The sequence below is a fragment of the Malaya genurostris genome, chromosome 1, assembly GCF_030247185.1.
Source record: "Malaya genurostris strain Urasoe2022 chromosome 1, Malgen_1.1, whole genome shotgun sequence".
Taxonomy (NCBI): domain Eukaryota; kingdom Metazoa; phylum Arthropoda; class Insecta; order Diptera; family Culicidae; genus Malaya; species Malaya genurostris.
Genome location: NC_080570.1, coordinates 69,512,907 through 69,537,344, shown reverse-complemented (window position 1 = coordinate 69,537,344; position 24,438 = coordinate 69,512,907). Strand labels below are relative to the sequence as shown.

The following is a 24,438-nucleotide window of genomic DNA, read 5'->3' as shown; positions in this document are numbered from 1 at the left end:
GGAAGAACGCCCGCCAGCACTTCGAGGCTCATCGTATGAGTCGATTGCATGCAACCCAAGGCAATACGCAAACAACGATACTGAATTCTTTCCAGCTTGATGAAATGAGTGTTCGCCACTGATCGGAAGCAGAAGCATCCATATTCCATAACGGACAATATCGTTGTTTGGTACAACCTGATCAGGTCTCCTGGGTGAGCACCCCACCAAGTTCCGGTTATTGTACGAAGAAAGTTGATTCTCTGCTGGCATTTTTGTTTCAGATACCTAATGTGACATCCCCAGGTGCCTTTGGAGTCGAACCAGACCCCGAGATATTTAAATGTGAAGGCCTGAGCTATGGTTTCACCCCCTAGTTGAAGCTGTAATTGTGCTGGTTCTCGCTTCCTCGAAAATACAACCAGCTCAGTTTTCTCCGTAGAGAACTCGATACCCATTTGAAGAGCCCATGATGATAAGTTGTCGAGAGTATCTTGTAATAGTCCTTGGAGATCGGCAGCTTTGGGTCCTATAATAGACACAACGCTGTCGTCGGCAAGTTGTCTTAGCGTGCAAGATGTGTTGATACATTCATCGATATTACTTACGTAAAAATTGTATAAAAGGGGGCTTAAGCATGAGCCCTGAGGAAGACCCATGTAGCTGAATCGTATTGTCGACAAATCACCATGCGCAAAGTACATGTGTTTCTCAGACAATAGATTATGTAAAAAGTTGTTCAAAACTGGCGAAAGACCATGCTGATGCAACTTCTCAGATAGGATATTTATAGAAACTGAGTCAAAAGCCCCCTTAATGTCTAGGAAAACTGATGCCATTTGTTCTTTACGAGCAAATGCCATTTGAATTTCTGTTGAGAGCAACGCAAGACAATCGTTCGTTCCTTTGCCCCTGCGGAAACCAAATTGTGTATCTGAAAGTAAACCATTAGTTTCGACCCAATTGTCTAGACGAAACAGAATCATTTTTTCGAACAATTTCCGGATACAGGAAAGCATAGCAATCGGCCGATACGAATTGTGATCGGAGGCTGGTTTCCCTGGTTTTTGAATGGCGATAACTCTGACTTGTCTCCAGTCGTGTGGGACAATATTACCCGTGAGGAACTTGTTGAATAAATTCAGCAAGCGCCTTTTGGCGGGGTCAGGCAGATTTTTCAACAAGTTGAATTTTATTCTGTCTAATCCCGGGGCTTTATTGTTACATGACAAAAGTGCAAGTGAGAGCTCTACCATCGAAAACGGTGATTCGTTTGTATTTGGTGTCGCGGCGCGGGTGATCTTCTGTTCCGGAACAGAGTCTGGGCATACTTTTTTAGCGAAATCGAATATCCAGCGGTTGGAGTATTCCTCGCTTTCATTCGTGGTGTTATGATTGCGCATTCGTCGGGCTGTGTTCCAAAGAGTGCTCATAGATGTTTCTTTCGTTAAGCCGTCTATAAACCGACGCCAGTAACCGCGTTTCTTGGCTCTAATCAAGTTCTTAGTTTTAACGTCTAACGCCGCGTAATTCCGGTAATTATCAGGTGTTCCATTTTTTCTGAATTTTTTATACGCGGAGGCTCTCTCCGCGTTTAAATTTGTGCACTCTTTGTCCCACCACGGGTTGGGAGGACGGATGTTAGTTTTTGCGCCGGGTACACGTTTCGTCTGAGCTTGAATCGCAGTATCGAGAATCAAGCCAGCCAAAAACGTGTACTCTTCCTCCGGAGGAAGTTGTTGAGTTCTTTCAAGTTTCTCAGATATCGAGGTCGCATAGCTATTCCAATCAATATTTCGTGTGAGGTCATACGAAACATTGATTGTCTTCGATGGTTTTAAGCCGCTGGTGATTGATATTACGATCGGTAGATGATCACTACCGTGGGGATCAGGAATTACCTCCCACGTGCAATCCAACCGTAGCGATGTCGAGCAAAGGGATAAATCCAGCGCACTTGGTCTTGCTGGTGGTGCAGGAATCCGTGTCATTTCTCCCGTATTCAAGATTGTCATATTGAAGTTGTCGCAAATATCATGGATCATAGCTGATCTGTTATCGTCGTGAAGACAGCCCCATCCCGTACCGTGTGAGTTAAAGTCTCCTAAAACCAACGTCGGTGCGGGAAGGAGCTCTATGATATTACTGAGCCACCGATGCCCAACCAAGGCTCTAGGGGGAATGTAGATGGAAGCAATACAAAGGTCCTTACCTTTGATTGTAACATGACATGCGACAACTTCAATACCTGGTATCGAGGGGAGGTTAATTCGATAAAAAGAATAGCACTTTTTGATCCCTAAAAGTACTCCTCCATAGGGATCATCTCGATCCAGGCGAATAATGTTAAAATCGTGGAAGTTTAAGTATATTTCAGAAGTTAGCCAAGTTTCGCACAATGCAAATGCGTCACATTTCAGATTATTTACTAGAAATTTAAAAGAATCTATTTTTGGGATGATACTTCTGCAATTCCACTGTAAAACAGTGATTAGATCCGTGACCTCGGTGGATGATTTAGCCATCGAAGGATACAATCGCTGAGAGAAGGGGCCAATTTGCAGTCAACTGCTTCAAATATGTTTTTACTGTTGGCATGAAAGCAATTAAAATGCTTCTAAGAGGGTCTGAAATATTGAAAGTTGTAAAAATCCAGTCCACAACATCAGAGAACTTGATAAGTCCAGCACCTAGTTGGTTCTCTGGTAGATTTTCTGGGACGCTTGGGGATTTTGTAGTCCCGGGAAGTCGTGGGAATTCCATCTCGGAATTGAGTTTTCCGAGACCAGGAGCTTTTTGCTTCGGTCCCGATTCCCGTTAGCTGTAACTTTTCGAAGCCCTTCGGAAGACACCTTCGAACCCTTACTAGGTAGCTTATGAGAGGATTTATTTATTCTTTTCCTACAGCTATGAGGGACCGCCGAAGATGGACCTTCCAAAGGGTCGTCAGAATCGCTCTCGTCAGTTGACAAGCAGGCATATGGGTTCGTTGTCTGTTTAGGAGGGGTGGCACTTTTAAGCATCTCTGCGAAAGAACGCTTGGAGTGCTCCTTTAGGGAACGCTTCATTCGATCACCTCGCAGTTTGTAAGCGGGACAATCAGAGAGGTCATGCGGACCCTCCTTACAGTAGAGACACTTTTCAGCATCCTTACCGCAAGAGCCGTCCGCATGAGCTTCCCCACAGTTAGCACAACGTGGCTTATTGCTGCAATGGGTAGCTGTATGCCCCAGTTTTTTGCAATTAGTACAGTTCATTACTCGGGGTACGAATAGGCGAACAGGCAAACGAACCCGGTCCAAGAGGATGTAGTTGGGCAAAGCAGAACCGGCGAAGGTCACACGATAAGAGTCTGATTGGGGATAGGACTTTGTTCCATCCCCGGCGATCGATACTGAATGCAATCGCTTGCAATCCAGTATCTTGACATTCTTAAGTGAGGGGTCTTTAAAACAACCCGCCCCGTACTTAAGAACGTCCTCGCAAGTCAAACTCGAATCGGTGACCACACCGTCGATTTCTACTTCGCGAGCTGGCACGTAGACGCGGTACTCCCGCGTAAAAGGATCATTTTGAACGAGCTCATTAGCCTGTTTTGAACTGGTAAACAGGACCCTGAGCTTGTCTGGACGTATCTTATCAAAACTTTTTATAGTATTGTATCGCGAGGACAGGTCCCGCGATATTTTTAAAATATTTAATTTTTTTTCTTTCGATTTGGTCCGGAAATAGACCGCATAAGGACCGGCCGGTAGTGCGAGCCCATCCGGATAGCTCTTTATGCGAGACTTTTTATAGTCAAGGGAAGTCTCCATTTGATCATCGGGAACGGGGGGGTCAGAATTTAGACTAGACATGTTGCGGAGCTACCTCCGCACAGAATTAAGTGAATCGGGGAGAAATAGAACAGTCGAATGCAGGAAGGAAAAAAAAAACTAAATAATGATACTTAACTTAAATCCAACGGGGGCCACCAAGGCCTAGGCCTCGTCGATCGGCGTATCGCCGCTGCGATGGTGTGCAAAAAACCTCCGAGAGGAAAAAACACACTTATTTTTAATCCGCACAGTGATATCACGTACACCGCTGGGCCTGTTTTGATCGATCGAACAATCACCGGCTAACGGTACTGTTTCGATCGTCCGCTCACAACAATACACTGCTTCAGTATATAATGTGCATAAAACCTCTCACAGGAAAAAGCACTATTGTCTATTACACAATAGCGATCTAGTTTTGATCGTCCGGTCACTTTATCACACACGGCACTGGTTTTCAACGCTTTCGCAGTAAACACAAAGCACGTCCGTTCACTCGGAAGGTTGAAACGGCAATGAAGAAAAAGTTGATTGATATTTCATTTAGATTGCTTATTTCACAAAGTTATAAAAACCTATTGAAATGTTGAAGGGAGTGATAAATAACAGTATTCTAGAAAGAAACTTAAATCAAGGTCCATAAATTTTTTTCACAAATCTTTCTTCAGAGTTGATAGTTTATGAAAACCCGACTACATCCTTTGTTTAGTGCTTTGTTTACATTCAAAGCAGGGCAAAATTTCTTTTCAGAAATTAACAGCACAAAACTTGGCAAAACCAGGTTCGCCTTTTTTTCAATTTGAACAGAATAGTGTACACATTTTCAGAATGGCAAACCATTTGTATTGCACGGACGGATGCAGAGGAACCGTTCTCGAGATATTTAGATATGAAAGTCAAAGAACTCGGATGTTTGCTGACTTACGTCGTTTAAACAAGTCAAGCGTTGTTTTGAAAGAAAATAAATTCCATTTAAATCCATCATATTAAAAAATCTTTGCTATTTTACCTTTTTCCAAAGTGTTTTCTCATACGCAATGTACCAAAGAGACTATTTTTCATCAAAAGTTTTGCAAATGTTGATATATTTTTGCCTGACTTTCGGTTCCGGAGTTATGAGGTAAAATGTGCAACAAAATTAAAATATGTGTTCTATCTTTTCTCATAGACGGCGCGACCGATTTTCACAAACTTAGATTCAAATGAAAGGTATTTAGGTCCCATACTAAATTTCTAAATTTCATCCGGATCCGACCTTCAGATCCGGGAATATAGGGTAAAGTCTGTTAAAAATTTTATACCATCATTTAAAAGGTAAAAAACGTAAAAATTATCTAAATCGACCTCAAATCTTCTTCAATTGATGGTTTAGTCTACAGTCAAATTGGTCTCTGCATCCGTGCAAAAAAAATGTTTTATCATACAGAAAACGTGTGCAAAGCTTAATCCGAATCGGATCATGTGAAGTCTGATGACTTACTAATCATTTCCGAAATTGCTTAATTGCTGGAATTTCTTCTTTAGAGTCTTAACTTCAGCTTTCATTCCGATGTATGTTTCCATCATCTTCTCAAAGTTGCGAGTCACAATATTAACGGCGTCAGCCAAGAAAACAACATCTATGGACTTTCGGAAGTTCGTACTGCTTGTGTCGATCCTCGCTCTTCGAATTACATCTTCCAAAGTAATATTAAACAAGAGACAAGAGTAGCCCTCTCCGAGATTCGAAGGGACTCGAGAAACTCGAGCGTCCCAGATATTCGGACGTACTACATCACTCTATCCATCGTTGCCCTGGCCAATCGCGTCAGTTTATCTGAAAAACCGACATCATAATTCAAAAATATTACTATGGAATGAGCACCAAAAATTACATAGAGTAACGACATAATTTTTTTCTTTAATTTTCCAGGTTTGACTGAACCATTGCTACCAAAAATGTATAGTAATCTATTGTTATGATGTACTTTTTTTCCATAAATACGTTTATTTCATAGGCAATATACATAAGTTTTTCCTTGCCGCGGCATCCACAATACATAGTACTTTAAACCTAATACATTTCAAAAATCATATTAACATTTTGGTATTCATTAGTTAATCTAAACACTGTTTTTATCAAGCGATTTGCTATTATAAATTACATTAAATAAAATACATTCATTTTGTACATGGTCCTATAACTATTTCAAGTTTGTTTGTATCAGTTTATCATTTTTATTTAATATAAGATAGCTGGCTTTTGGTTGAACTCATGGAAGAGAAAACAGTCTAACATAAAATAAAATTGAAATTGGAACTCCAATGGACTTAATGAAATGATAAAGAAATTTCATGAAAGGAAGGTCACGACAAGCAAGAATGTCGCGAACTGGGACATTGGATAAAATTTTTTTAGTTGAGATCTGACATCACGATATTTCACGAATGTCCAAACGACATTATCAATATCGCGATAACCTTCGCCACAAGCGCAAAGATTAGTCTCGAATAGTCCAATTCGAAAGAGATGTGCATCCAACGTGTAGTGATTGGACATGAGTCTGGACATCACATGAATGAAGTTCCTACCCACATCCAGTCCCCTGAACCATGCCTTTGTTGATATTTAAGGAATCATTGAGTGCATCCACCGACCCAGATCATCTTTATCCCAAGAAGCTTGCCAGCTGAAAGCAATCGGTCTCTCAAAATTTCACCCTCAATAGCACCACGTTTGGCTAAAATATCGGCTCTTTTATTGCCTGGGATGGAGCAATGAGCCGGGACCCAAACTATTGTGATTTGAAAATAATTATTCAATATGTCGTTCAGACACTGTTTTATTTTGCCCAAGACAAACGGTTTATTTTTGCCAGCAGCGTTTGAGCGAATGGCTTCAATTGCACTCAGATTATCTGTGAAGAAAAAATAATGGTTTGAAGATAATGTGACGATTACACTCAAACTATAATGAACTTCTGCTAACTCTGCTATATAAACAGATGCAGGAACTTGAAGCCTAAATGAAGCCGAAACATTATCGTTGAACGTACCAAACCCAGTAGCCTCTTCAATTCGTGATCCGTCCGCGTAAAATAGTTTCTTAGAGTCAATATGCCTGAACTTACTTGTAAATATTTTTGGGATTTCCATCGAGCGTAGGTGTTCCGGGATTCCACGCACTTCGCGCTGCATGGATGTGTCGAAAAATAACGTTGAGTCAGGGACATTTAGGAGGCTGACACGGATAGGAATATATCTTGAAGGGTTTATTTCCTGTGACATATGGTTAAAATATACTGTCATGAATCTTGTTTGAAATTGAAGCTCAACTAGCCTTTCGAAGTTATTAATAACCAGGGGATTCAGTACCTCACATCTTATTAGCAGTCGCGATGAAAGCTCCCAAAAACGATCTTTCAATGGAAGAACTCCCGCCAGAACTTCAAGACTTATTGTATGTGTCAAATGCATGCAGCCTAAAGCAATTCGCAAACAACGATACTGAATTCGCTTCAGTTTGATAATATGAGAGTTTGAAGCGGAACGAAAGCAAATGCATCCATATTCCATCACTGAAAGTATCGTTGTCTGATACAATTTTATTAGATCTTCCGGATGAGCACCCCACCAAGATTCTGTTATTGTTCGAAAAAAAATTACTCTTTGTTGGAATTTTGTTATCAGATACCTAATGTGTCCTCTCCACGTGCATTTGGAATTAAACCACACCCCAAGGTATTTGAAAGTCAAAACCTGTTGGATCATTCTTCCCATCATATGAAGCTGAAGCTGCGCGGGATCTTGATTTCTTGAAAAGACGATCAGCTCTGTTTTCTCCGCAGAGAATTTGATACCCAGATGAACAGCCCAAACGGACAAGTTATCTAAGGTGTCAATGGTTTTTCGTTTTCCTTATTGTTCGCAGTTTTGAGTGCGTTGCTAGTTGCTGTAGATGCGCCTTGTTGTACATTGGTTGCAGTTGCTGGTTGGTTGGAGGATAAGTTGTTAACTGCAGCTGGTGTACTTTGTTCTATAAGGGATACTGATGGATTCGTTGAAGGGGATGCTTCATTTTTGTTGGTGACTGTCACTGGTGTACTGGGGTTGCTTGGGGTTGGTGTAAAGGAAGCACCGTTGTCCTTTGGTGTAGTTGTCTCTTTGTCCAGTTTATTACATTACTTACCGTAGTGAACAGCTTTTTGGCAAAAGTTCGTATCGTTTCTATGAGAGGACGCCACTAGAATTAAATCCATACCATTTTCAGTTAGTACCAACCTTCAAAAGATACGTGTATAAATTTGTCAGCTGTCTGATTATTAGTTTGTGAGATATTGCATTTTGAGTGAAGCTACTTTTGTTATTGTGAAAAAAATGGAAAAAAGGAATTTCGTGTGTTGATGAAACACTACTTTTCGATGAAAAAAAGTGCCACCGATACCAAAAAATGGCTTGATGAGTGTTATCCAGACTCTGCACCGGGCGAAGCAACAGTTCGTAAGTGGTTTGCAAAATTTCGTACTGGTCATATGAGCACCGAAGACGATGAACGCAGTGGACGTCCAAAAGAGACTGTTACCGATGAAAACGTGAAAAAAAATCCACAAAATGATTTTCAATGATCGTAAAGTGAAGTTGATCGAGATAGCTGACACCCTAAAGATATCAAAGGAACGTGTTGGACATATTATTCACGAATATTTGGATATGAGAAAGCTTTGCGCAAAATGGGTGCCGCGTGAGCTCACAATCGATCAAAAACAACAACGAATTGATGATTGAAAACCATGCTGAAATTGAACGAATTGGGCTTCGAATTGCTCCCTCATCCACCGTATTCTCCAGATTTGGCCCCCAGTGACTTTTTCCTGTTCTCAGACCTCAAGAGAATGCTCGCTGGTAAAAAATTTAGAAGCAATGAAGAGGTAATCGCTGAAACTGAGGCCTATTTTGAGGCAAAGGACAAATCGTACTACAAAAATGGTATCGAAAAGTTGGAAGATCGCTATAATCGCTGTATCGCCTCTGATGGCAATTATGTTGAATAATAAAAACGAATTTTGGCAAAAAAATGTGTGTTTCTATTAAACGATACGAACTTTTCAGCCGAACTGTTAAGGATCGATGACGCTTGAGGGAAGATCATGCACAGCACTTCTATAGCACTATCTTCCATATATACTGGAATGTTGTACTTAATGTTTTCGTGCTCCACATAGTGCACATTCTTATTATCTTTGAAATTGAATTGCATCCAACTCTTTATAAAACTGGATGTAAACAACATTATTTGTCTTATTGCATTGAAGTAGATGCACACGTTTAATGTCAAGATGCATTTGCTCTTTAATCAAACCTTCAAGTTCTCGTATCGAAGGTCGAATTTTGCACTGCCTGAAGTCAACAATAATTGTATTCTTTCATAGCGGCGGTAGCTTTTGTTCGTTTGGCTCACTCATTTTGAGGTCGTTCTATTGTTCACTACACAATACTGTACTTGGTTTCTTCCGTCCCGAACGTAAGCGGTTTTGTTTTATCGACTAATTTGGATGATATGTGAAAGCGAACTGATTGAAACAATTCTCGATGAACATTAGAAAAGGTCCCAAGTGTAAATGACAGTTTCTCTTTGTTTACTTACTCTTTCAATTATTTCGGCATGTTTCTGTATTTTCCAACAATTTCTTAACTACAGTCACAAATTAAATCAATGGTTTCAGTCGTTATTCTATGTAAAGAGTTAGGACCGTAATAATCAAAAGAGAAAGTAAACAAATAGAAACTGTCATCTGCGCTTAGGACCTTTTCTCATGTCTGTCTTCAATTCTTTACGCAAAGAATAACTAACTGGAACTCATGCCTCAGAAGTTCAGAATAAATGCTTATGCACTGGCAAAGTTCAGTCCGAATAAAGACTGCAAATACACTACTTCGCGACAGAAAAAAAATCTGCACATCTTTCAAATGACTGGATGGCAAATTGTTCAAGCAATTCCTGACATGATGGCCGGTATGACTCCATATAAATGCATACGATACAACACAAAAACTAAACGCGACGTCAGGATAGCATTTCTTCCATCAGAATACGTACCCCACTAGTTGGAATGTCTCGAACCCTATCAATCGAACGTTAACTGCTGTTTGATTTAATGTTTTTTGTGTGCAATCGACACCCCCGGGATAGCACACCGGCGCAAAGACAGAGAAAGACGCGAAAAAACGAGAAACATGTCCCATCTTCATTTCCGATGCACTGATATCGAATGCGGTATGTACTGGGAACAAGTAGTTCAACATGACAGACCTATTCACATCCACCGTCACATGGCAGTGCTGGAATGACGACGCATCCGGAGCAACTGTTATTTGCAATCAATGCGATACTACTTATCCTCGTGATAAAATTTATGGTGATGATAAAAGAGAACCGTATTTCCAAGAGATCATTCAGTTATCTGTTTGACATCTGTGTTTAAAATTTGTTTGATGATCAATCTCTTTCTGTATCTCGATTGGCTTGGGAATTATTCCATCAGAATAACAAGAAAATGAAATTATCGGTACCTAAATCAGCAAATAAATAAATTTAGAACGGGCTCAGTTCGTCGAACCGAAATAACTCATCAGTCATAAATTGATTCAATTCGAACGAGAAAGATAAGTCTTCTCATTTCATGCAATTTACAGTGCTCCTGATACCAATCAGAAGTCCAACTCCCAAGACACTTTGTTGTCAGATTCGACATCCGCCAACTGCTTTTACCCGAACCGTATAACGAAGCAGAAAAAAAGGTGAATCGCATAATCAATATACAAATTCCAGTGAAATCGCAAATCGCTCATCTTCACTTTCCTTCTTCTATCAACCGCGTGCCAACACACAAAGACTGACTGCAAACCACGTAGCGAATGAGTTGCAGTTCTACTTGATTCCAGTAACATCAGGGCTACCAGCTGACCGCCACTGTCGCTGTCTTGTTTGTTGTGAAGCCTGCCATGAATCTTGACAAACTTGAATAAATTAATCACCTACGATCCATCCGACCGGACGACGTGAAAAGTCACTGCAGCACCCTCACTAAGAAGGGAGCACCCTGAAGGTCGTTCAAATGGAAGTCGTACCCGACCGAGTGCTGGGTGACGAGATTCCTTTGAAAAGGACAGGTTTCTGATAATACACATTGACTGCAGCAATTGCTTCGATCGATAAGTGCAGTCGGTGAGTGAAACAACACTGAGTACTGCTAGGGAGTGTTGCTAACAAATGTTTAAATATTTATCATTCTAGAGTTCTCGTGCGACGGCTTTCTATAGGGATCAAAAAGTGACATTACATACGTAAGGAACTGGTCTCATAAATCAACTGTCGCATGTTGTAGTCCATATCATACGAGTGATAGAAGCACTTTATCTCTTTTCTAAGTTTGTTAGAATTTTCTTTAAAAATAATAACCGGAACTCAATTAACATTAAACTTGAGGTCTTTCTTCGGGATCTTTTTGATTTTTATTTTTACTATAATTTTCCGGGGATTCGAAGACGTTGGAGCTGTAAATCAGTCCTAAATCTTCATATAATAATAATCATAAACATTATTTCTGGATAGTCCCAATTATCAGTGTCAAATATTATCAGAATCGTTATCAGCTATCTCGCTGTATATCTAGCATAAACAAGTGAATTATGAGTCCCGGTATCAGTAAGAATCCAAGAAAATTATATTATTTATAAAACTCCAATGTTCCAACGATAGCCGATTTGTGTTAATCACAATGGTTGAAAAATATTGTGACAAATTTCAAACACATTGTTACATCGTCCTCGTTCATCCATACTAATCGTTACAGAGCTTTGCTCGCATACAATTGCACAAATTACTTTACCGTGACATTGGCGTTTCTACACGTGTTTAGCGGATTATTTATGTTGTGCATATTGCTACCGATGACGATGTACCAGTGACACTCTATGCCGACTGATAGGGGTCCATACAATGAAATCTTGCGATGAAAAATCTTCGATATATAATTACAACACTCCTTTGTAAATTTACCAATGACACCTATATAGATGTAGAAAGTTGTATTGCGTCATTATAAACACATAATTTTCAACTAGAAAAATAAACAATGTATGTTTCGAGGGCACCATATTAATAAAATAATAATTTGCACTCGGCTACCAATTACCGCTGTATGGATTTTTATGTATCAATTATTCACCAGCAGATATGTGCTTCTGTGGTTCAGTCGATTAAACGATGTGCTTTGTTATCTAATGTTTCTCGGTTCAAGACCCAATTTTGCTATTGATCTTTTGTTTTTTATTTCATTCAAGTTCAAGCTATGTAGTTTTCAAATCACACAATTTTACATGCTCTTGAATATAAATTTGTGTGAAATACGACGCTCCATTTATGTGCATCTTAAAAAATGTAAAATTACAAGATTTTTTCAACTGTGCAGAAAAAGTCTGATAGGACTGAAGAACCGAAGATGTTTTGCTGTGCTCGGGTATCTCGCAATTCATATCACATCGTCTGACTAAGTCATCCTCTACTTCCGTTAGACACTGATTGTGAGATATTTTGATTTGCCTCTCCAAAGAGGAAACTCACCTTTTCTCAGTGATGGCGGGACCGATTTCAACAGTCTTCGATTTGAATGAAAGGTCTTACGTTTGCTGGAATCCATGAATTTTGACTGGATCCGGCTTTCCGATTTTGAAGGATGAGTGCTTAAAATTTCAAATTGTTGTTAACAGACGCGAGACAAAACACGTATTTTTTCTAGATTATACTCAAAACTGTTCCAATTTGTAAGTTATACGAACTGAATTTGGATATACCAGCTTCCGGATTCTGATTCCAGTAGTACCGACAAAAGTAACCAATAACCGAGTTGGTTTGACCGGTTTTATCCATTTAGATTCAAATGAAAGTCTCTAAGGTTGAACTATATTCGAATTCGTCTTTCGATTCCGGAATCACAGAAGAAAAAGTGATTGAAATTTCAACGAAAATGCCGAAATTTAAAAAATCGTTCTAAATTTCACTCAAAAGCGTTTCAGCCGCTCTCGTGAAATAACCGAATTAATCTAAATGAATTTATATAAAAATCAGTCTACGTTTGAATTATCGTAATGAAAGATATGTTTTATGAAACTGTTTGAATGACAAGAGAAATCCATTATCACACACCTTTTCGTCGCTCCAGATTCAGAATTCAGGTCCAGAGTCCATGCTCAGAATCCAGGATCAGAATTCGGGTTCAGAATCTAGGAATGAGTAGGGTAACAAAGGTATTTTGGCCATTTCATATATTTTGGCCCACCTAACAAATTTTATGAATTTAATCGATGTTAAATAACCCATGTTGCATCAATTTGAAGCTAATCACATTAAATTACCTATTGCGGAAGGGTTTTTCAAAGATATTACAACATTTTGTGTATATTTTTACTAAGTGGGCCAAAATAAAATCAATCTTAAAGTGGGCCAAAATACCTCTGTTACCCTATTCGATAAAAATTTCACCAACATTCTGAAACATCGAGGTTATTTAATTTGACGGTTCTCATCTAAAACAAGTAAGTTTATCCCAAACAACTAACTACGGTACGTTTTCTATTAAAATAGACATCAATTGAATCGAAAATTTGATTTGATCTAAAACTAAATTGGTTTGCAAACGCCAAAATAACCAAAACCTGTGGTCGGCCAGTTTAGTCTATTCGTTCCCTTCGGGGCGACAGGAAAAATATTGCGCTTCTGCGCAATATAAGTGTTTCGCAAATACGTCTGTTTAGCGGTTCAAATTTAACTCTCGTCGTCGCACTAAGTTCAAAAGTTTTCACTAAACCAGTTCAATTTGAACTGCTCTGCGAGTCGATGACGAAACATAAAGAATACTGGATTGTATTATATTTTTTCAAGGAATACGACTACATTTTTCAATTACCGTTTAGTTTTACCTCTAAAGTATATTGACAAAAAAGATCTACTATATATTGATGTTCATGCTCCAAATAAATGACTATTGCTATAGTAGCCCTATCACACTTGTAGCGACAAATTGAGTGTATCCATCAGTTTTGCTCAAACTCTAATGCATTCTGACATATTTTCAAGTGCTGAAACATGTAAGCTTATATGCTTGCTTGGAAGGTGAGGTATGTTTGACACAAATTTAACCCAATGAAGCTCTCATGACTTTTTATATAGGTAAACACTTTCGTGGGGTACATCTTCTTATATAACACAATTCATAAGAACGTAATTCGTTAAATGACTGAATTTTACAAGTCAAACATACCCCGCCTGTCAAGCAGACATGTAAACTTACATGTTTAAAACTTCGAAATATATCAGAACGCATTGAAAGTATGTCATATCAGCTTTAAAATTGAGTCATTTTGACGTGCCATTTCAAAATTCACCTGTGGAAGAATGAGTAGAACTTAACGGTGAATATCTCGAGTTATATTAAACGCTTCAACATATTTTTTTCCATGCCATCTAACATATGGTCATCAATTTTTTATTAAATTTTCAACAGTATAATCATAAATGACTTCTCAAATGCTCAAAAACAATCACGCTTGTTTGCCTTTTTCCAAATATATTATATATCAATATGGATCACTTTAACGAATTCAATACAAATCGAAAAGGACATCACAGTAACACCATCTCGTGACGCTCAAGGCTATTAGTTCAGTCAAATTTAATAGTTTGCGTTTATCGTGCACCCAGAAGTGAAATGTCACAACTAATTGAGCATGATGCCCAAAAAGAGGTGTGAACATTTTCATGTGTTTTTCTGACGAAAGTAAATATTGCCTATAAATAATGTAGAATTACGTTCTTTAAGACCTATCGTCTTAATCACCAATGAAAATGAAAATTTTCGGAGGATGTTTCACTTTCTTCAATTTCATTTGTAATAAATGTTCATAGTGGCAGCACTGTGTAATTAAAATCAGTCGTTCTTCTTTCTAGTGCATTATAGTGGTTTTCAGCTTGACATAGAATGCGACGGAATCGTCACAGGATTGCGAAATAATGAGCGTCAGAACCACTGATGCCAGGTTTGCGGATTGATATGTAAATTTGAAATTTCGTTTGTTAGCAGACTTTGCAATTAAGCCGACTTTTTTGCAGATTTTCGAAATTTTTATAAACAATCATCCATTTTAATGACTTTTGCTATTACTGTAGGGTTTTCGTTTGGTTTTTTCGTCATACTTCTAAACATTGAGGTCGCATAGGACCATTTCTAATACGCAGACGCCTAAAATTTCACCTGGCATCGCTGCCAGAAAATTGGACAGTTTTTTAACCCCTTCGCTGTCTGTTGTATTGAAATTAACTAGCATTAGAGCCAAAAGAAAAATTAATCGGCTGTTGGATTGAGGCCAATTGCATTTTCAACTGGTAAAATTCCTTAGCGACAATTGTTATTTCATCGAAAGCATCAACAAATGTATATCTGTCAAAGACGACCAACCTTTTAGAGTAGACAAATAGCACAATCGATTAAAGCACGAAGTTTTGAAAACCAAGGCGTCGATTAATACAAAATATAAATGAAAAGGGTACATACTAAGCACAAAATAATAATTACGTACGATTCAGACGATCCGTCTTCTTTTGTCACAGTCAATCTCCGTCACTGGCACCGTCAACATTAATTACATGCATTCTTATGGAGCCATTCACACGTAACGTCACCGTCACGGAACGTCTTGACGGACGGAGCGTGTGAACGTTCCGGTAAAGAAAGTATTAAACTAATTTTGACGGAAGCTGACGTTTCGGTGACGGTGACGGAAGGAGGCGGATCGTCTGAATCGTACATTATGTCAAATAAATAGCACACGCTTAAAAAATCCGTGCAAGTTAAAGCCATAATCATACGCATTATCAATATTAATTAATTATGACTGCAGTTTTCTTAATAATTAGTTGTTGTAACGGTCAATTTAAAAAATATTTTTTTCTGGCTTGTGGTCTCGAAGGGGTTGAATCGATGCGAATGACAGTTTCGCTATCTTTGCGGCATTTTGTCGCTATCTTATCGCATCGCAATCTTTTCTAGCCGACAGTGAAAATCACTATAATGTGTAAGCAAAAAAGATTTGTTAACTGTAAACTTACTATGATTTCGACCTGTTTGTCTCACGGATAAACAGTAAATTAAAGACATAGAGCAATACCAGTAGTGCCAACAGCACTACAAACAATAATATACCGTAGTATTACATATCTGCTGTTCAATGATATGCTCTGAACAAACTGGACTGGAATCGGGAATCATTATCACAGTAAACCTGAATACAAATGGATTAAATTTTCAAATCAAGAAATTGCAATACTCAATTCGGAAATGTTGGTAAAATTCTGGAATTAGCATTAAGATTAATTCGTTTAGTTCTGCGTTTACATTTCACACTCATTTATATAAATTGGGAATTTTTATATAACAATGTGTTCTCTTCCGAGTTAGTATCAGATTGCAATTCTAAACCGTATTTACAGCTTTTTTTTTCGTGCAGTGTATATCGAGAAATATTCCATATATTTGGGTTTGTTTGATTCAGTGTACTGAATCCATGGCTGTCATATGTGCATTAAAAAATTTGTAGTGTATTAGTAACCTTTTTTACCACCGCACTTTACTGTGATGTCCCTCGTGAATCGCAAGAGTGATGCATATTGATATATAATATATTTGCTTTTTCGTACCCGCGACACACAGATAACAGATATACAGGCTTGAACAAAAATATTCTAAATCCTGTGTAAATTTCAAACTTGCTATACGTTGGAAACATTACTGCCACCTACTCGACTATTCGCCGCGATCTTTCAAAACGTTCCGGAACGATAACAAAATCCTCTTGCCTGTTATAGAAATATTCTAACTACAACAATTTTAACACTTATCATACGATTTCCCTAAGTGTTAAAGACAATTTTATTTCCATGTCACATAAATCACACGAGAATTCGATCGGAAAAAGACGAAAATAAACTGATCATTTTAACCAACAGCAAAACAAAAATCTAGCGTGAAGTGGATGTTGCACACAAAAATGTGGCTCAGTGAAAGCGGCGCCCAAGTTATGGTGGCCTCTCGTGTCGATCGTGGTGACATCTGCAAGTGTTCGCCACGCTGATTGAGCAAATTTTACACATAGTTCATATGCGAGTCTTTATATCTGTTATCTGTGGTCCTAATATTTAATAGAAAGAGTATGAATGGTAAACCATGGTCGAAAATATGGATTCGGAACTAGATTTTGGAACTGATTCTAGTCTCTTAATTCAGGCTCGGAATTCAAGTTCGAGAATTGTAATTAGAACTAGGATAAGGGAAATGTGTTCAGTTCCAGAATTCTAGAACTAGATTCATAAACTAAAATCTTGTTCTGAATTCCTAAGCAGAATGTTGCAACTGAGTTCATCGGATAAATTCAACAAATCGGTTCGTTCTAGAACCATCAAAATAATCCCAAAGAACTATGTGAGGTTTTGCTGTAAATCTACAAAAAAAAATTGTTGTATTTTTTTACTCATTTTATTCGCGTAGTAGAATAAGTTAGTCATCAGTAAGCCAAACTTTAGTATAGAAACTGTGGGGTGTAGCTGTCAATAACTCTGAAAGCCCTGAACTGACGAAATGGTTTCCCACCATTTTCAGTGATGAGTCAGTCGAAAGCGAGACATCGGAGTCGTAGGTTGAGCAGAGCATACAACTGTTTCCCGTGTCAAATGATTATGTTGAAGTTCAAATATGTCGGACAAAGAAGACGTAAATTTACACGACTTTTTTTCTAGATGTAACTGAAATCTATCTAAAATTACTAAATTTTATTGCATTCACAAATAAAATTCACAAATAAGCAATCGTGTTGCAAAATCGTTCTGTACCGATTAGAGAGATTGCTGTGTTGTTGGGCATCTCTTATGGATCAGCCGAACACATTTCGCTCTAATCGGTACAGAACGATTTTGCAACACGATTTGCTTCGTCGATTCAATGTTTTCTTCAGTAACAGATGTTGTTGGGCGGCCAGGGATCTCATCATGATCCAAGCTTGTACGACCACCTTTGAAGCGTTTATACTACTCGTATGCCTGTGTTTTTCCTAGACACGATTCACCAAAGGCCTTTTCTAACATTTTCAACGTTTCGGAACACTAAAATCCATTTACAACACAAAATTTGATGCACGCACGTTGTTCTAAATTTTCGTCCATTATAAAAATCGCCGCACGAAAATTTTTCAATTTCTTTGTATAGACGCAAAAAAAAAAAATTAATTGTACGATATGCGTCAAAATTTGACAGAATGTGTATAAAAGTGTTTCCAACGTTGAGAGAATAAAAGTTTACCGATTGGACAAGCGCCGGAAAAAAATTCCGGTTCTTTTTTATCATAAGGTATACTGTAAAATCTAATAGAGATACAAAAATTCGTCCAAGACATGAAATGTGCGTCTTTCCCTTAGCTTTCAAATAAGCGATTTCATAAAACAACCTTTAAAGTTAATATAATGAAAAAAATTAATAACTAATAAACATATAAAAATCAAACTTGGGCCTAATTTTGTTCATTTTTTTTTAAAAAAGAAACCTCAGGGGTTTAACTTAATCTTGGCCAAGTTTCAGAGTGGAAAGATAAATACTTTCGGAGCAGTGAATTTTTCAATTACGACTCGCACGAGCGGAGCGTACCGCAGCGCAATTCGCTCGGATACGAGCCTAAAAGGCTATCCGCATTATGCCGATCCGACCGATCCGAGCTCTTCTGCGTTGACTTTTTTCTGCTTCGGCTATGGGCGATTGATCTATGTAGATTGATCTGCGGTACGCTCCGCGCGTGCGAGTCGTAATTGAAAAATTCACTGCTCCGAAAGTATTGATCTCTATCACTCTGAAACTTTGCCAAGATTTAGTTAAACCCCTAAGGCTTCTTTTTTCAACAAAAAAAAGGAAAAAAATTAGGCCCAAGTTTGATTTTTTTTTTATTTCTTTATTAATTATTAATTTTTTTCATTATTAAACAACTTTAAAGATTGTTTTACAGTATAGGCTGTTGAAAAAAGGCTCTTTTTTGAAAACGCGAAATTTCAAAAAATCATATCTCGAAAATTCCACGTACCATATTGAAATAAAAAAATACGTGTCGAATATTTTCGAGTTCTTTACCGAAAAAAAATAGTTAGATGAAACAAATATATTTTGGGTGCCTGATTTTGCGTGGAACGCCCCATATGTATTTATTCTAGCAGTTCTGCTACAACTCTCACATGCATGAACAAGTTTTTGAGGCTCGGAATATGTTTTCATAGATAAGTTACAACAGACCCTGTCAGCTTGGAGCGAAATCAATCTTCAGTTCAGCAACGCCATCGCACGGTATCACATTCAACATAGCATGTCAATTTTATGGGTGCGCAACGCTACTATTTTGGCGCGCACGAATTTGACATTTCTCTCCCCTTCTTCTATGTACGAGATTCGATGCGGACTCGTCTGAGGGCATCATGCTCGCAAAAAAAGGTGCTCGGGAAATGTGAGAGCTGGATATCTTGTTATGATGATGTCTTTGGTTACAACCAAGTTATGTCAATAATATTATTGCTATTTCGGAAATCTCGAGCGCCGGGTAAATCGTATAAAGCAAAGCCTTGGTATTAAATTCCTTTTTGTGGAATTTGACCTTCTGTTGCCACAGACTTCGCAGTCAATTCATAGTGTACAGTTTGCATAGCTGGAGCTATGACGTTACTGACACTAAGAATCTTTACAGGTCGGGGCTCGAACATACGATAATTGGCGCCCATGTATTGCATAACCAACTCGAACAATTGTAAATTGTATAAATAATCATCTATTAAAACTTGCACTGCTGGACACAACGAATCTCACAAGCTAAAATAGCAGACCATTACTGTGCAGTATTCTTGTGCTTTGCCTAATATATCATGCGATTCATTGAGAATGATATTCTCGTACGGTAATCTAAAATTCCTTTTTCTGAAGCTCAAAATACGATTCTCAAAAAACACGCTTCAATCGATTCATTCTCATTCAGCAGCAGTGCATAAATTGATACCTACTATCTACGAATCGACTATCCCCTTACAGAAGGAATTTTTTTTTCTCAGACATGAGGAGCTTCATGTTGGTGCGGTTTCCATCGATTATGCAACACGCAACAGGTTTCCGCAAACTGGATCCCTGAGCAAACACCCCTTGCCGAATCGGTGCAGCTATTTATGACACATTTATTCAATTTATACCCCTTGGCCGAGCTTACCTTCACACCGGCCAGTGTCAGGGCCACCGGTGCGCCAACAATGCCGACGCTCGTGGTTCGGGAAACTGGTTTTATTCATTACTGTCTTTGCTAGCAGCTAATTGAGTTATGTTCCCCAAGGGCTATTTTTTTCTGTTTTCGAACATAGCAAATGTCTAAAGTTTATTGACAAGTAAAACATCCCACTGCAACTGCACGTATCTTGTCAAATGATCCAGAGAGCCCATCCGTATGCCAGGAACAGGCTGAGTGTGTGAGACGTGAGTTCAATAAACAGCACCCGCTCCTGGCCGACGGCGGTGGGCGGGTGTTTTTTTCTGTGAATTCGAAATTGAGACTTTCAAAGCCGCCACTCGGATGTGATGTGCTGTCAAAGGTTCAATAACCTGTCCAATGGTACCGAGAGAGGTAAGTGGCATCATCGGTGCTAGACAGAGTGCAGTTTATTGTGTAACATTCAATCATAAAGCTGAGGGCTGTGATTTACATCAGCATGATTACGATGGTTCAGACGATAGCGAAGCTGCAGTTAGTGTGTTTTATGACCTGGTTGTTTTATGCGAGTGCTTAAATAAATGATTTAAATAAGCTATTACGGACATAAGACCGCAGACGTTCCGATGAAATTTATGAGTACAATTTATCTGCCTCGAATAAATTATTTTATGGTGCATTTTCGGAGCAATCGAAACGGTGTTCAACATTAAACACTGTTTTATCGTTTTGATTCCAATGAAAAGAATCACATCGACATAGAGGTGAAACATAAGTGATATGATCATTAGATTTTTCTTTAAATTTACCAGTGAGAGAGACCTCAAGGAATACTCGTTAACGCAAAAAGTGTATTGTGAAGTGATGTGATTATTTAATTGTGGTTTGTTATAATTAATTGATCAGAGTTCAGTTCAACGCATAACGTACACAGATTTTAAACGGTACACTCTTTAGCATCACTTGAACACCCCAATGGTTCGTAATATGTTACATCGAATCGGTCAAACCAAATCGATATTACACAATTCCGAGCCACAAAGGATCAGCATTAACCAAGAAGTATTTCTGGTATCCAGTAAAAATGAGACTTTTTCTGGTGGCAAACAGCAGTTTGCCTAACCTAGTCAATCCACTTCTCTTCTGTTCCACATTTCAGGAATACGATTCGCGTAAATTTAAAGTTTAAATACCGAAACTAGCTAATGGAAGGTGTAATTAAACTTTTTTTCATCGATCTGTATTGCGGCATTAAGTTAAATCCATTATTTGAAATCTCTTCATTACCAGTAAATATCAGCACATAACCGAATCAAAAGATTTCAGATTACAACCAAAATATCTGCAACAGAACGGTCTGACTCATTTGGCTACATTCCGAAAATTACTCAAATAATTATATTCGCTTCAATCAACAGTACAAACAGCACCACTATCACGAATGCATTACGTTTGCATAACAGGTATGCACTGGACATGTACATGAATACGTGATTCGATATTTACATCCGAATTTGTCAGTCGTGTAACCATCGTTCAAATTTTGGGAGCAACCACCCTTCGTTCAGCAGCAATGCTGTGGTTCGTCAGGTGGGTCGTGGTTTATTGTGAACAAATAACTCTTACGCAATTCATATCGCAATTAACACCAAATACAATATATCTTTATCCTTAACGAGTTACGCAATTGTACAATTGAAAACAGTGAAATTTTTAAACTCAAATAAAACGAAATCGAAACTGTTCCATTTCTTCAAATCGGCATACAGCACAATTGCAATTTAAACCGTAATTGGCCTCAGTGTACATATTTCATTTGGTCCATTCGCATGCTTTTCTATTTGTCCGGACCGACAAATAAATTCAATGGAAATTATCTTTCTCACGCCTTTTACTCTTCCTGCCTTTGTTCTGTATTCAGCGGTGCAAGTATTCTTCCGTTGTTGGCTGCAGTTGCATGTTCAACCCGCTGCTGCACTGTTATCGTCGGGTACATTGGGACAACAGTAAGACCAATGGCTTCGCAATGACTTATGCGCATGCAGAAAAATCTCCGGAAATGTCTGATAAAAAAAAATTTTATACCAACTTTCAAAAGTTTTCAAATGCGAAAATGATTTGCACCCAATAGATAACAGAATAATGATTTCAAATCATCATGTATCTGCATTTAAATATTTCAAAATGTTATCCGGATGGACCACAGTCATGACTTCCGAAATACTCCTGTAGTTGCAAATGTAATTCAAAACAGTGCTTCTTACAAAAGCCCTCTTCTATCTGAATATACACGGAATGTCCCGCGTTCGCAAAACAAATAAAATATTAGATATTTTTCTTAATTTGTTTGGTTGAAATTTGGTTGATTGTTGTTTTATCCAACAATCGGTTTGCCTTTCTCTATAGAAAGGTAATAGAGTTGCTTAAACAACTGACTTTCGAACGGAGCCTCAGAGACACATTGTGTTATAAACCATTCGAATGAACCCGACGAGATTGGAAAATGTATGTGTGCGTGTATATGAGTGTATGCATATTTAAAAAAAAAATTTAGGCTCGCTTGAAAGCTACTATTGGAGCATTGATCTAATTCGAAGCTCAAATGGCTGTGTTCCGGAGATATAAGTGACGTAACCGACCAAACGATTTCAGTAAACTCACGCTCAGGCAAAAAATATATGGAATTTCATAATGATATCGTATGGTTTTTAGCCACAATAATATCATATACGAATCATAAGACCGCCTTATGAAGTCACGAAATTTGGAATTCCAATAAAAAGCCTTATGGAATTCATACGAAATTTTCAGGAAAATTATGCGAAATTTCTTTGACGAACATTACTTCTCTCATATACCGTGGAACTTTAATAATGATAGATGAGATGTACATTGTAGAGTCATAAACATTATAATAGAGGTATATTTTTCATATTAATCTTTTGAAATTGCATTGCCAACAGCGTTATTCGGAGTTACTTGAAAAATAGGCAACAATTTGTATCCATTGATGGGGAACGTAGCAACCTCGCTCCTACGAAAATTGGTGTACCACAAGGTAGTAATATAGGACCTTTATTATTTCTCTTATACATAAATGATTTAGGCAACTTTAGGAATCTTAACGGTACTCCAAGACTCTTTACCGATGATACAGCCTTATTTTATCCCCATCATAATATTAGTACCATTATAAGCTCGATGAACAGTGACCTAGATGTCCTTGACAAATATTTCAACACTAATTTATTGTCATTGAATTGACTTAAAACGAAATATATGATTTTTCGTTCCATGCGAAAAGTGGTACCAACTCATGACAACCCGAAGCTAACAGATTACGTGATTGAAAATGTAAAATGCTTTAAATACCTGGGCATACATCTTGACCCTACGTTATCTTGGACTCATCATATAAGTTTTGTTGAAAAGCGTGTCGCATCTTCCTGTGGTATCATGTGAAGAGTGCTATCATATGTTCCTCGGCGTGCACTCTACTATTGGTTCATTTAACAGGTTTGAAGTTCAAACGGCTGTCGTGAGTGATATAATGGTACAAGTGATGTAAACGTCAAAATTCATTACCGCTAAATTTTCTTGTATATGGATTAACCGATATAAATAATTTAAGGCTAGGCCGTGACTAAAGATGGGCTGTGGGCCGATTTCGGAAATCATATGGCGGAAATTTCAAGCTTCGTAGATATACGAGGTCTGTTCAAAAAGTACCCGGAATTCTCATTTTTCTAAAAAAATATTTATTTATTCGTCTACATCTATATGGTCCCCTTCAAAGTAATCCCCCCTAGATATAATACACTTATTCCAGCGTTTTTTCCAGTCTTCGAAACACCCCTGATAGTCACTTTTTGTAATGCTCTGTAGCACTCTCAGCGATTCTGCCTTTATCTCTTCAATCGATGAAAAACGCTGTCCTTTCATGGGTCTCTTCAACTTTGGGAACAGGAAAAAATCACACGGAGCGATATCTGGTGAATAAAGAGGTTGACGTCGTTTAACAGCTCCTGAGCGATGGTAATGCGTTTGTTTTTTTGATCAAAATTCAGCAGTTTTGGAACGAATTTTGCTGCCACTCGTTTCATGCCCAAAACATTTGAAAAAATATGATGGCATGAGCCAACTGATATGCCAACTTCATCAGCAACTTCTCTAATAGTGATTCGGCGATCATCCATAATCATTTTTTTCACTTTTCCCACATTTTCATCGATTATTGACGTGCTGGGTCGACCGGAGCGTTCGTCGTCTTCAACGTCTTCGCGGCCATCTTGGAAACGCTTATACCACTCGTAAACACTTGTTTTTTTCATAG

At 38.2% G+C, this 24,438-nt stretch overlaps 1 protein-coding gene across 3 annotated transcripts in view; it reads left to right on the top strand.

Moving 5' to 3' along the window:
- Positions 1-24,438, top strand: part of LOC131440374 (uncharacterized protein DDB_G0283357-like) — a 306,700-nt gene that overhangs the window by 193,820 nt on the left and 88,442 nt on the right. Inside the window, exon 1 of one of the 3 annotated variants that reach the window (XM_058611629.1) lies at positions 20,200-20,519. The exons of 1 other annotated variant lie outside the window; for it this stretch is intronic. The gene's annotated coding sequence lies outside the window, so the exon portion shown is untranslated. Of the gene's footprint in view, positions 1-20,199; positions 20,520-21,548; positions 21,696-24,438 lie in introns of those variants that run through there. One more of the 3 variants, XM_058611631.1, reaches the window with a different exon arrangement.